This window comes from Nannospalax galili, unplaced genomic scaffold (assembly GCF_000622305.1).
Source record: "Nannospalax galili isolate Female #2095 unplaced genomic scaffold, S.galili_v1.0 scaffold158, whole genome shotgun sequence".
Classification (NCBI taxonomy): domain Eukaryota; kingdom Metazoa; phylum Chordata; class Mammalia; order Rodentia; family Spalacidae; genus Nannospalax; species Nannospalax galili.
Genome location: NW_008345290.1, coordinates 8799214 through 8810788, shown reverse-complemented (window position 1 = coordinate 8810788; position 11575 = coordinate 8799214).

Genomic DNA, 11575 nt, shown 5'->3' with positions numbered 1-11575 from the left:
TCCTATCTAATCAGAAAGTGGCTGAATATCCCCATAACTGTTGCACCCATGGGGATATCTTTTCTAGTAGGTCCATATAGCAGCATGCAGGGTCCAGCACTGGGTCAAAACATTGATGGTTTTTCTCCACCAACAGCTTGCATAGCATCTTCTGGTATTGTGCAAGCTAGCCAGTAAGGAAAGAATTTCCTGGTCAATAGAGGTTAATTTCTCTGTGTCTTGTATCGAAAGTGAGCAGTGCCTTTAACAAGGACCCACCATCTAGATCGAATAGGCAACCAAGATTAAACTAGCACGCTGAGCGTTCTGCTTCCCTCTTCTATTTCTAAGGACTTATATGGTTATATTAGACCCACCCAGATACCCTAGGACTATCTCCCTATTTTTTTTAAGTTAACTGATCAGCAAACCTTAGTTCCATTGACTATGGTTCTATTCTCCTTTGTGATGAACTTTAAACTATTAATAGGTTTGAGGCATTACGTGTAGACATTTTTGAAAAGCAGTTATTCAGCCTCTCATAGGAGGAATACAGCATTTTATATTGTTTTTAATGTGACTAATTTATGCTTTTACTCTATAGGACCCCTTTAAATATGTTCATATTATATATATATTTAATTTTATTGAATTTTTTGTGTATTTTATGCAGCACACCTCAAACAATATTGATCATCTTTATACCCCCATCCCCACTGGCACCCTCCCATAGTGCCCCCCCACACACTGGAGCCCATATACTCTGTTATCCCTGTTAAAGCCCACTGGGTTGTCAGTGTCCCCAGCCATTCCCCAGTCCAAGTCCATCTACTGAGTCTAGTCAGCCTATCTAGGGTCCCTTGTTTTAGGAAGATCAGCTCTTTTTCATCTAGTAGCAATCAGCTACCAAAATTCCTTCAGATAATATTGGGGTTTGCTGTTTATTTTCCCAGTTCTATGCTGGGTTATTGTCTGCCTGAGTTTACATGGGACTTCTGTATGCTGACACCATTGCAATAGAATCATATGAGTAGGTTCCCAGGAGCTTGTAGAACTCTGTTTCCATATGGTCATGCACCTCCTCCCTGGCTCTTACAATCTTTCTGCCCCCTCTTCTGCAATGGTCTCTGAGCCTTGGGTGGGAGAAGTTTAATGAAGGGATGCTGTCCAAGGACCAGCATTCAGCAGGCTCTTGATCTCTACACTTTGGCTATTTGTGACCTTTTGTGTTCTTGGCCCTCTGCTGCATGAGGGAGATTCATTATTGAGAACTGAGAGATTCATTAATGTCCTCTTCATTATCCCTGTTCTATGTTCCATGAGCCTTAGTACGTGTAGAGGTTGCATTGTACATGTTTCCCTTAGGCCTGGGCAGTTCATAGACAATGCCCATGTGTGACCAGTTGTGGTACTTGGTAATAGTCTCTGAATGGTGCAAAATGAACTTCTTTGATGAGTGGTGACTGAGATATTTGTCTGTAAATATAAGGATACATATTTTGCACATAGTAAGGAATCACATTAGTCTAGCAATGTGACAGTCTTGGGGTTTTCTGTAAGATCTATGACCACTCCAGCCATGTGTATTAGGTTATGTTTACAGTACCACATTTGAGTTTTCTCCCTTTGAGTGGGCTTTAGTCAAATTAAGTAGCTGTTGATTGTCCCCAAGATTATTTTAAGGGGCCCCTTTAAATATGTGCACATGTATTTTATTTATAGTATTTCAAATTACCTCTTCACAGGTTAATAGGCTTGCTATGACCTTCCCAAGGTCTGAACTAACAAAAGAAAGAAAGAAAGTCTAAAGCAATTATGCAGAAAACTAAAATAAAAGCAAAACCAAAAAAAATAGCAACTCTTCTTGTGTGAAATTTTGTGGATATTTGAGGTAGCTCTTGTACAGATCTAAATTTAAGTAGATTATCTGTCATTTTCCATTCCATTGCTGGAATTCTTTATTTTTAAAGGTTGATGAGTATGCAAGATGATGTCTTCTCTGATTGATCAGTATGCAGGATTGGATTACTCTGGAGAACATTTATGCATTTTCACTATGTCCTGTGGATTAGTCTGCAGACTATGTATTTTGGAGAGCAGGTACTGAGGGAGGAAACAAAAATGACTTAATGGTCTGGCACTGTGAAAGTTTGATTAACTCCCTGAACGGGGATCAAACAACCATATGAAATCATTTGCCATGTGACAATGACCCTGCAGTTTGGGGAAATTAAAGCATCTTATTTTTATTGTGCAGCAATAGAAACTGATTAAACAAAGGTTAGTGGCATTCATTTTTAGTTCCATCATTATTCAATAATACTGAATTTATTCAGATTTATTGATTTTATATAGTCATGGCTATTCAATGTTCATGTGATATCTTTAACTTTTAAGACTGAAAGTGTCTGATCATCTGTGGCATGTTTCAGTACAAGATCTTAGACTTAATTGTAAATGGCGGGATTTTTTCCTTCTTTTCCTTCTTTCTGCCTTTCTTTGCTTGCTTGGTTTTGTTGGGGAATGCGTGGAGGCAGTGTTTGACAGGGTCATAACGTAAAAACTGGGTTATCCTAGAACTTGCAGTCCTTCAGCCTAACCTCCCAAGTGCTATTATTACAGACGTGTGCCACCACACATGGCTTATGGGGCTCTTTCTTCAAAGGTATCTGTCATACTATCTACTTATCTTCCCTCTAATACATATGAAGGCAGTTGAGTCTCTCTGCAGAAATGTAAGACTTTTCCAAGATAAATTTTCAAAGATCATCTGCTGCAAAAAGAAGGAAGGCAGGCAGGAAGGAAATCTTCTTTCAGGAATTTTATCCACTTTTCAAAAATTAACTATGAGTTAAATAGTCTAAGTCCTAGTTTCTTAAGAATCTCTGAGAAACTACTAAATTTTGTGTATTTTTGATTAGTTTAAATCTTAGAAATTGGATAATCTCAATGAAACTGAGGGAGGGAAAGATACCCCTGAGGGATCTGTTCTAAATATGATTTTTATTATTTCATATAAAAATAAATTATAATATGCTAATATAAAGAAGTCACCATGGAAATTTACAAGCTTTATGTGGATTTAAGAATGGTATCCTAAGTGATCAGCACTAAACACTTGTACCTATGAACACTACTAACTGGACTCAGTGCTCTATCTATCTATCATCTATGTATCTATGTATCTATGTATCTATGTATCTATGCATCTATGCATCTATCTATCTATCTATCTACCTACCTACCTACCTATCATCTATCTATCTATATGTACGTATTTATAAATGTACATACCTACATGTAACAATAATAATCAAGTAAGACACCAGGAAATTGAATGATGGGAGCATGGGAGGAATAAGAGCGGAGGTTGGGAAGGGTACAAATAATACGAAACTCATTTATGAAATTCTCAAAAAATAAATTAAAAAGAAAATAAAATGCCATGAAGCTGTCAATAAACAAACATAAAGAATCCTCCATGTAAAAATTCTAGAGAGGCCATAGAAGTAAATAATAAAAACTTTCACAATTTGCTTTGTGAAATGCATACACAGAAGGGCTTTTTTATCAAAAAATGACACTGAAATATTCTATATTCTTATTGTTGCTAATATCCCTTTTCTGAATTTCTACGATGCATGTCTACTTTTTCCATAATAGCGAAAGGCTACTATTAAGTGACACAGCCGATGGTAAAATTGTAGAGGTCATGAGTGCATGTGTACCAATAGTAGGAATGAAGAAAATACTGAATGATATGTGACAATAGATGCTGATAGATTTAAAGTTTTCTACTGCAAGTTCATATTTTAGAATATTAGAGTTTCAACATTGTACTTGAAAGGGAAGATGACATTCTGAAAAAAGCATGTGTCAAAAATTGGCTCCAATGACAATGACAAAAGCCCTGTGGCCAAAGATTCACAGTATGCGTAGTATGCATAAGAATCTGTGACTTCCAGTCCCAGCTGTGACACTTTCTACTCATGTGACCTGGTGCTGGTTATTTAACTTCTCTTTGTTTCACCCACAATATCTAGGAGATAAGATGAATAACTGTACATTCCTTGTGCAGATGTTGGGGGGTTAAATGATTTAATACCTCTAGAGGGCTTAGAGCTGTTTCTGGCACAGGATCAGCACATAATGCCAGTCATTAATGGTTATTATTCTGACAGATGTTTGTAGCCACCTGTTTTGGATGGAAAATAAATCTGGAATTTTAGTTAAGCTGGTACTTACATGCCATCACCTCAAGGAATAATGGGAGTCACATACTGATTAACAATGGGGTTCTTACACCTGAGCATACTAGAATAATTACTCTGTAACTCTCACAAATGGCAAGTTCCCAGGAAACACCTCGGCTGTGCTAGGATGTGGTTAATAATACTTTTGAAGAGTCAACAGTTATTTCAGCCTAGAATTGTTGGCATGTCAAATGGCATTTTCAGCTGTGTGAGTCTAACACCTATATCCAGGTGGAAAGAAACATTTAGCAACTTTTTTAGTTTGACAGCTTAGAGGCAAAGCAAAGCAGCTTTGCAGGACTGTGAGAGGCAGGTGCCAGGTTCAGTATATATTATATCCCTCATATGGATTCATATTTTACTGTTGATACCGTGAGGTGTTGAGAACAGGCAAGCACAATGGGGAAAAGTACCATCCATGGTATAGCATGCAGACTTTTAAATAAAACATCCCACTTAAAGCACTGTATCATTAACAACTTCCAATGAGCTGAATAGCGTTCCAGTGAAGCAATGTAACCAGTCACTTGATGTTTAAAGTTGGAAGGGAAGAGCTCTGACAGAGTATTTAATCCAGTGTACCTTAAACCAGGCCAACAGTCTTATTTGACAGCCCTAGGATGTTTCTTAATAATCTGCAGGATGTCTCAAAGCATTGAATGGGTTACTGTGCACTTTAAGTCCCCAAGACTGAGACATCTGTGGGCCAGCCTGGCTACAAGACCTCCTTCCCACCCAGAATACCACAGAGTTCATGAGGGATGACAAGAACTGGGAAAACACTGATATACTACAAGTGCATCACCTCACAGGGCAGAAGTCCATGTCCATTGTGGGTGAAGAAGTTGGAGTATGAACATGATGGCAGCAAAGGCCTGGAATCGAAGCCTGGCTGATCAGCTTTCCAGGGAAAATCTGCTGCTGAAAACTGTGTGCTTGGGCCCAGGCATCCTGAAGAAGAAAATATGAAGCAACTAAAAGATAGACACACACCCACTGACCAAAGAAGACCCGTGAATGTGCTTCCTCCTTGCTGTGGTTTGAATGGGTCCCAGAGATGCAGATGTGGCTAGTGTGATGGTGGAGGTGTGGTCAGTGTGACAGTGGAGGTGTGGTCAGTGTGACAGTGGAGGTGTGGTCAGTGTTATAGTGGAGGATCAGTGTGGCAGTAAGGGTGTGGCTCTAGAGTGATGACTGAGTGATGACTGAGTGATGATGGTGGTCAAGACACAAATGGAGTAGGTGCCCCTATGAAATGCTTTGACAGATCACTTTTCCCTGTGCTTTCTGCCGTGTACAGATAGAATTTTGCTTCCCTCTTGAGCTCAGAATAGTCAAAGAATCCTTGGGAACAGAGAGCAGACCCTCACCAGAAAATGAACACACCATCAACCTGCTCTTGGACTTTCCAGCTTCCGAATATGTGATCAGTAAATATCTGTCTGTCATAAGCTGTTCAATCCCTGGAATTTTGTTTTAGTAGCACAAACAGATTGAGACTATTTATGCAACTTAACATTTATTAAAGGCCTAATTTTTAAGTACAGACTCTATTTGGTTTACACAGGACACCAAAACACTGTGCATAGGCTCAGTCTTGCCCTCGAGGACCCCATGCTTTCACTGAGAAAAACACTCTTGTTGAAATGGTAGCACCAGGCCTGTTTTCTTAACACTTACAATGTGTTCAGCACTTTCACATACATTTTCCAAAACTCTTACATTGAGCAAGTATGATTTGTCCTTTTTTATAGAAGAGCAAATGAGCCATGGACCACTGATGCAGTTGAAAAGCAGAGGTACAGCAAGCAGATGTCATCTTCTTATCACCCTGTATACATCACTTGGATAATTTATGACAGACATTTAACTGTTTATGACATTTGTGAAAGTTTTGGGGATATTTACTCTATATAGAGTAAACTGACTATCCAAGGTCATTTCTATTACCAAGATTGATTTTTGAAAAAGTTTACAAGAAAGACCATTTGCAACTGAGGAGAACAGGGTAGGACAGTGGGCAAAGTAAGAATGTATATGACATCATATTATTTTATCAGAGGTTTTAAACTTTGTTCATTGTATACACTGTTGACTGAAGATTTTCAAAAGATAGACGGCGAAAAAATCTGTGCTCTTATTAACCAATGAACCACAGTCTTCAGCAAGCTCTTTCTCACAAAATTTCTTAGGCCATACACACTATAAAAATTAACAATGTACATTAAGTTTTAAAAAATTCTTTCCTTCTAAATATCTAAGAGCTAACAAACTTTTTTCTCCAAACTGAAGAGCGCTATAAAAAGGAAGGAGACACTAAGAGCATTCATGTTTGGGTTACTTCGTTACATTTTGGAACTAAAGTAGGAATGAAGGGGGTGCCTGGGGAGGTATCTTCATGGATCTATTAGCATTCTACCAACAGAAATATTTAATCCTGCCCGCAGTGTGGGCTCCAATGCTGTGGCTGGAGTCTTTGATCTGTTCCACTCCAGCATATGGTGTTACTAAGCATAATCAAAGTGAAAATCTTCATAGAAAATTACAGAGACTCTGAAAGGGGGATGGAAGCTTCCTTCCTCTAATTTCCTTTCCTGTCATGTTCCTGGTCTTAAGTAAAAAAACATTTGGGCTTTTGATGAAATCTGCAAACACTTTCAGGGTATTTACAATGTATACAGTCAATTACTTAACTGTCCAAGATTATTTCCATTACTGAGAATGACAGGATATTTCTTGCCAGGATAGAGTCAGAGTTTTCAGCAGCATGAGAATGAAAGTGTCTCCCTCATTTTGGCTCAACACAGTGACACTGGAATGATGAGACATCTGTCACTCTAGGGATGAGGTAAGGTGGGGAGTGGATACATGTACATCTGGGTTTCGATAATAAATCTTTGAACGTATGTGGGATGAGTTTCTAATCCTTTGAATACTCTTCAGAAGACTATTAAATTCCAATGAGCTGAATTAGAGTCAACTGAAGAAATGCGATAGGTTCCTTCATATTTGAAATTGTAAGGGACCTTAGAGAACTGATCTAGCCTTCTTTATACTATGTCCATAGGCTTACCTGGCAGCACAGTGGCCTCCTGAACATATCTTTCAGTAAAACAATTCAGATGCAATTTCAGGAAGGAAAATAACATTTAAAAATTGTTTATTATATTTTTATATATTTATTTTGTATGTGTAGGTGTGCCATGGCGTGCATGTGAAGGTCAGAAGACAACTTGTGGGAGTTGGTTCTCTCCTACCATGAAGTTTCTGGGGATTGAATTCAGGTCATCAAACGTCAAAAAGTGCCTTTTGCCTGCTGAGCCATCTCAGCTGCCCCCAAATAGTAATTTTTAAAGAGTTCTCTTCAACTACTAGGGAGAGTGGGAGACAATTTCTCATACAGAAATTGGAAGCCAACCTTGTGTTTCTTAAAATTGATTCTCTTCCCAGCCAAGTCAGCATTTTGTTGTGAAATTTGAGCCATTCCTGTGAGTCTGTACTCAAGAGAAACAGGTCTCAGGTCATCTGAAAACACTTGTGTCTAGGAAAGCTTTTCATGTTCTTAAGTTTCCATATTATTGTGCCCAAGATGTATGTAAACTGCCATCAAAGAAAAGGATTCATGTGAAGTACGATTTAGAAAGTATAATCAAGGACAAGTGCATCCATCTGCTGTAGTGCAGCATGGAGCAGATAGGCTGGTCCACGGCTGCCGTCCTTCTTGACTGTCCAGTGCCCTTATCTATCAGTTGTCGGAATAGCCCCTCAAACTGGACGCATTAGTTGTATATAGGCATGCATCACTGAAGAGCCTCTTGAGGTTCATCTGTAAGAACCTGGGGTCAGAAGCCAACAGTGCAGACAGTGATCTATACTCATACCAAACTAACAGTGGATCATTCCAGAAGTTAGCTAACTTCTCTAGCTCTTGGCATCCTTTCCTCAAAACTAGAAGTTTTGTAACTTTTATATTGCTCTACAGAAATCTGTTGTGGAAATAAAGATTTATTTGGGCTCATAATCTGAGAGGGCTTCAGTCCATTACAGCAGGGAAAGCTTGGCAAAATAGCTGGATTCATGGCAGCAGGAGCTTGTGGGAGTGGTTGCTGAGGCTGTTCACATCATGCTGGACCAGGAAGTAGAGCAAGAGACAAGAACCATGGTTGGTCACACCTTCAAAGGCTGCCCCCTACTGAACCACTTCTGCCAATGAGGATCCACATTCTACAAGTTCCAGTCTCTGACAAATAGCACTGCCAGCAAGGGAATAAGTATTAAAAATATGAGCCTGTGGGGAACATTTCAGATTCAAATTACAACCCTGGAGAGATGACTAATCCTTACCTAATTTAATTTCCTTATGAGATTTATATCGATGCCTAAAATCAAATATTAAATATGAAGCCTTATTTTTAAAATTTTACTAATTTCAAAGAAACATACAGTAATTGTATCTTAGTTAGAAAATGTATAGTAAAAACAAGATTATTTTATTTTCTCACCACCTAAAGCTAATAACTACTAACATTTTAATTTATTGACAATCCAATAGTGGTTACAAAAAAAATGTTGAATGTTTCTACCAGTAGTCTGGATTGCCAATGAAATGAGCTTTATGTTAAAAGACATTTGCTCCTAGGACTCAGGAGGCAGAGGCAGGTGGATCTCTGTGAGTCTTTGTGAATCTGAGGCCAGCTAGGGCTGCATAGTGAGAACCTATGAAAAGAAAAGAAGAAAAAAAGACAATTGTTCTTCTATCACTTGGAACAACCCATCTGCTGCACGTCATCAACACTTTACAACGGATATGATATGCCATATTTCAAGTTAGTGGGAACCATTTCTGATAGGTATCACTAGCATCCTCAGTCCAGTTTCAATGAGAAGAGCATTTTGAATTCTGCAAATAAAGGGATAGCACACAGTATGCAGATTCTTTGGTCAAAAAAAAAAAAAAAACCCAAAAAACAAACAAAAAAAAAGTGACTTCCATTCTGTAAACAAATGTTCCTTCTTAAGACATATGACTTGAAGTCAACTTTACAAATGAATGACATTGAAATACTTTAAAGTAAATGAATGTGATTTTTCTGTACAACTGTAAAGTCACTAAAAGTTTGGTTTATTTTCTGATGGTCTTCCAGTGAGATTTTGCTTGAATCTGATAATCCCACAGGCCCTGGTAGTGAAGAGCTTTAACAACAACTCCAAAACTCTGTTTGCTTGAAGAACTCATTGCTGCTGGTGAGTTGGGGGGAGCAGTCACAGCATTTGCTGTTTGAAGGGGAATGGGTAACTGATAACACACAGAACTAGGCCTCAGTGTGGCAACAGGCGGTGGAGAGACTGCTGACCAAGGAGCAGTGATGGTACCAAGTGATGAGACCTGAAGAGTAGACCTGTGCGAACTCCAGCAAAGAGCACCAACACCTGACACAAGAGCTCTAGGATGCTCAGGGATGCCTGTGCTGAGCTTCAGAGTTGAGGGTTACTACCTAGATGGAGGCGAGCTGCCCCTGTTGAAGAGGAAGCCTGGGAACACATGCAGTACAGGGATTCAGGAACCTTCAAATCCACCTGTATGTTTGGGATAAGACTTACTAGCTTTGTTCTTTTGCAGCATCACATAATATCAGCTCATGGAGTGTCTTGAAACACATACTCCTTTGATCCCTTTTAAGGATTTCACCAGGCAAGTGATATCATGGTTATTGTCTTTCTGGATTGGTAGAGCTCTAAGTGGCTAAGTAAATGTTATTAGTGTAGTGTATAAAAAAATGCAAAATAAAAGAAGAATGGAAAGTTGTTTCATAAAATACAATTACATGTCTGGTTCTTAGAAATGACAAATATTTTAATCCTTAAGAAACACTTTTATACTTACAGTATTTCCTTAGACTACTAACTCCATTTCATTCTAGGGAAGATAACATTATATTACTACTATGAAATATCAGTTATGTAAACAACTCCATGCTGAATCATAAGCAGCATGTGGATTTGCCTTATTTCCTAAACCATTATGTTCAATCAATACCTGCCTTTCCCTTGGGGTCTGCCAGTGTCTAGAGTTCAGTGCATCACTTGGAGGTATACAGACTGATATACATGCTAATTTCAAATCATTAGGCTTCTCTGAGCTGGTAGGTTTTCCTTCCACATAAAATTCCAGTGTTGGAAGCATTCGCCTTGCAAATGGACTGCAACATACATAGAGGATGCCTTCTCAGATCAAAGGGGTTAGTTCTTTATTATTTTAAGAAATAATTACTAGTGCAGAGTGCCATGCACACTGCCTTTACCTTTAATACATGATCCTTTTGGATCGTGGTCACACATATATTTATCTCCTCAGTTAAGCTAAGCTCTTGGAAGGCACAGGTCTTCTCACTCCTCTTTCATTCTAGCAAAGGACATGCTGAAGTGTTTCACTAAGTCCTTAAAAATACTAGGTCTTCTTCTCAAAGGAGGGAGAGACGGAGGGAGGGAGAGACTATGTGTCTCTGACTAACTTATAACTTGTTATGTAAACCAGACTGGCTTCAAACTCGGAGACCTTCCTGTCTCTGACTCCAAGTGCTGGAATTAAAAGAGGCCACCATCACATCTTGCTTGGCTTGACTAAGAGCTTGTATTTTTAAAAAGCTCCTCTGTAAAATGATGGTGGTGATAGTTCCTACCCAACAAATGAGTTATTATAAGCAAATGAGTTATTCTATGCAGAATGCTGACCTCATTGTCTGGCCCTCAGTAAGCACTGTGTAAGTGCCACTTATTATTACCATTATTATCATTGTTACAGGTTGAACAACCCTAATCTAATAAGGTCCTAAGTGCTCTACAGCCATGTTGATTTTTTTTTTTTCAGTTTTATAACTTTGAGTCTCAGCAGTCACCAAACTCAGACCCGGACACTATCACGGGAGCAGAACCAGTTCTTAGTGTTCTTCTGCTCTGCACAGAACCAGAGTCAAGAGAAAATTCAGTTGAGACCTAAATGGATGTGATTGCCTCTTTCTGACGACACTAGTAAAAACACATCAAAGACCCAAACATACAACAGTGCAAATGGATTGAACAATCCTCTTCCTACATCAGTCCAGTCCAACAAGCTTCGCTGGAAGCCTGGTGTTTTGCCAAACTTGGCATAGATGGTGGGGGACTCCGTCTGTCTCAATTTCCCGCAGGGCGGCACCTGGAAGAGCAAGTGAGTTCAATCAGCCAGGCGAGGCGCGCTCCCAGTGCTCGAAATCGGCGCGTGTACTCGTTTAAAATAAAAAGGTCTCTGTCTGCAAATCCCGTTTGCTCGCCCGGTAATCCACCCCGCCCCCGCCCCCGCCCCC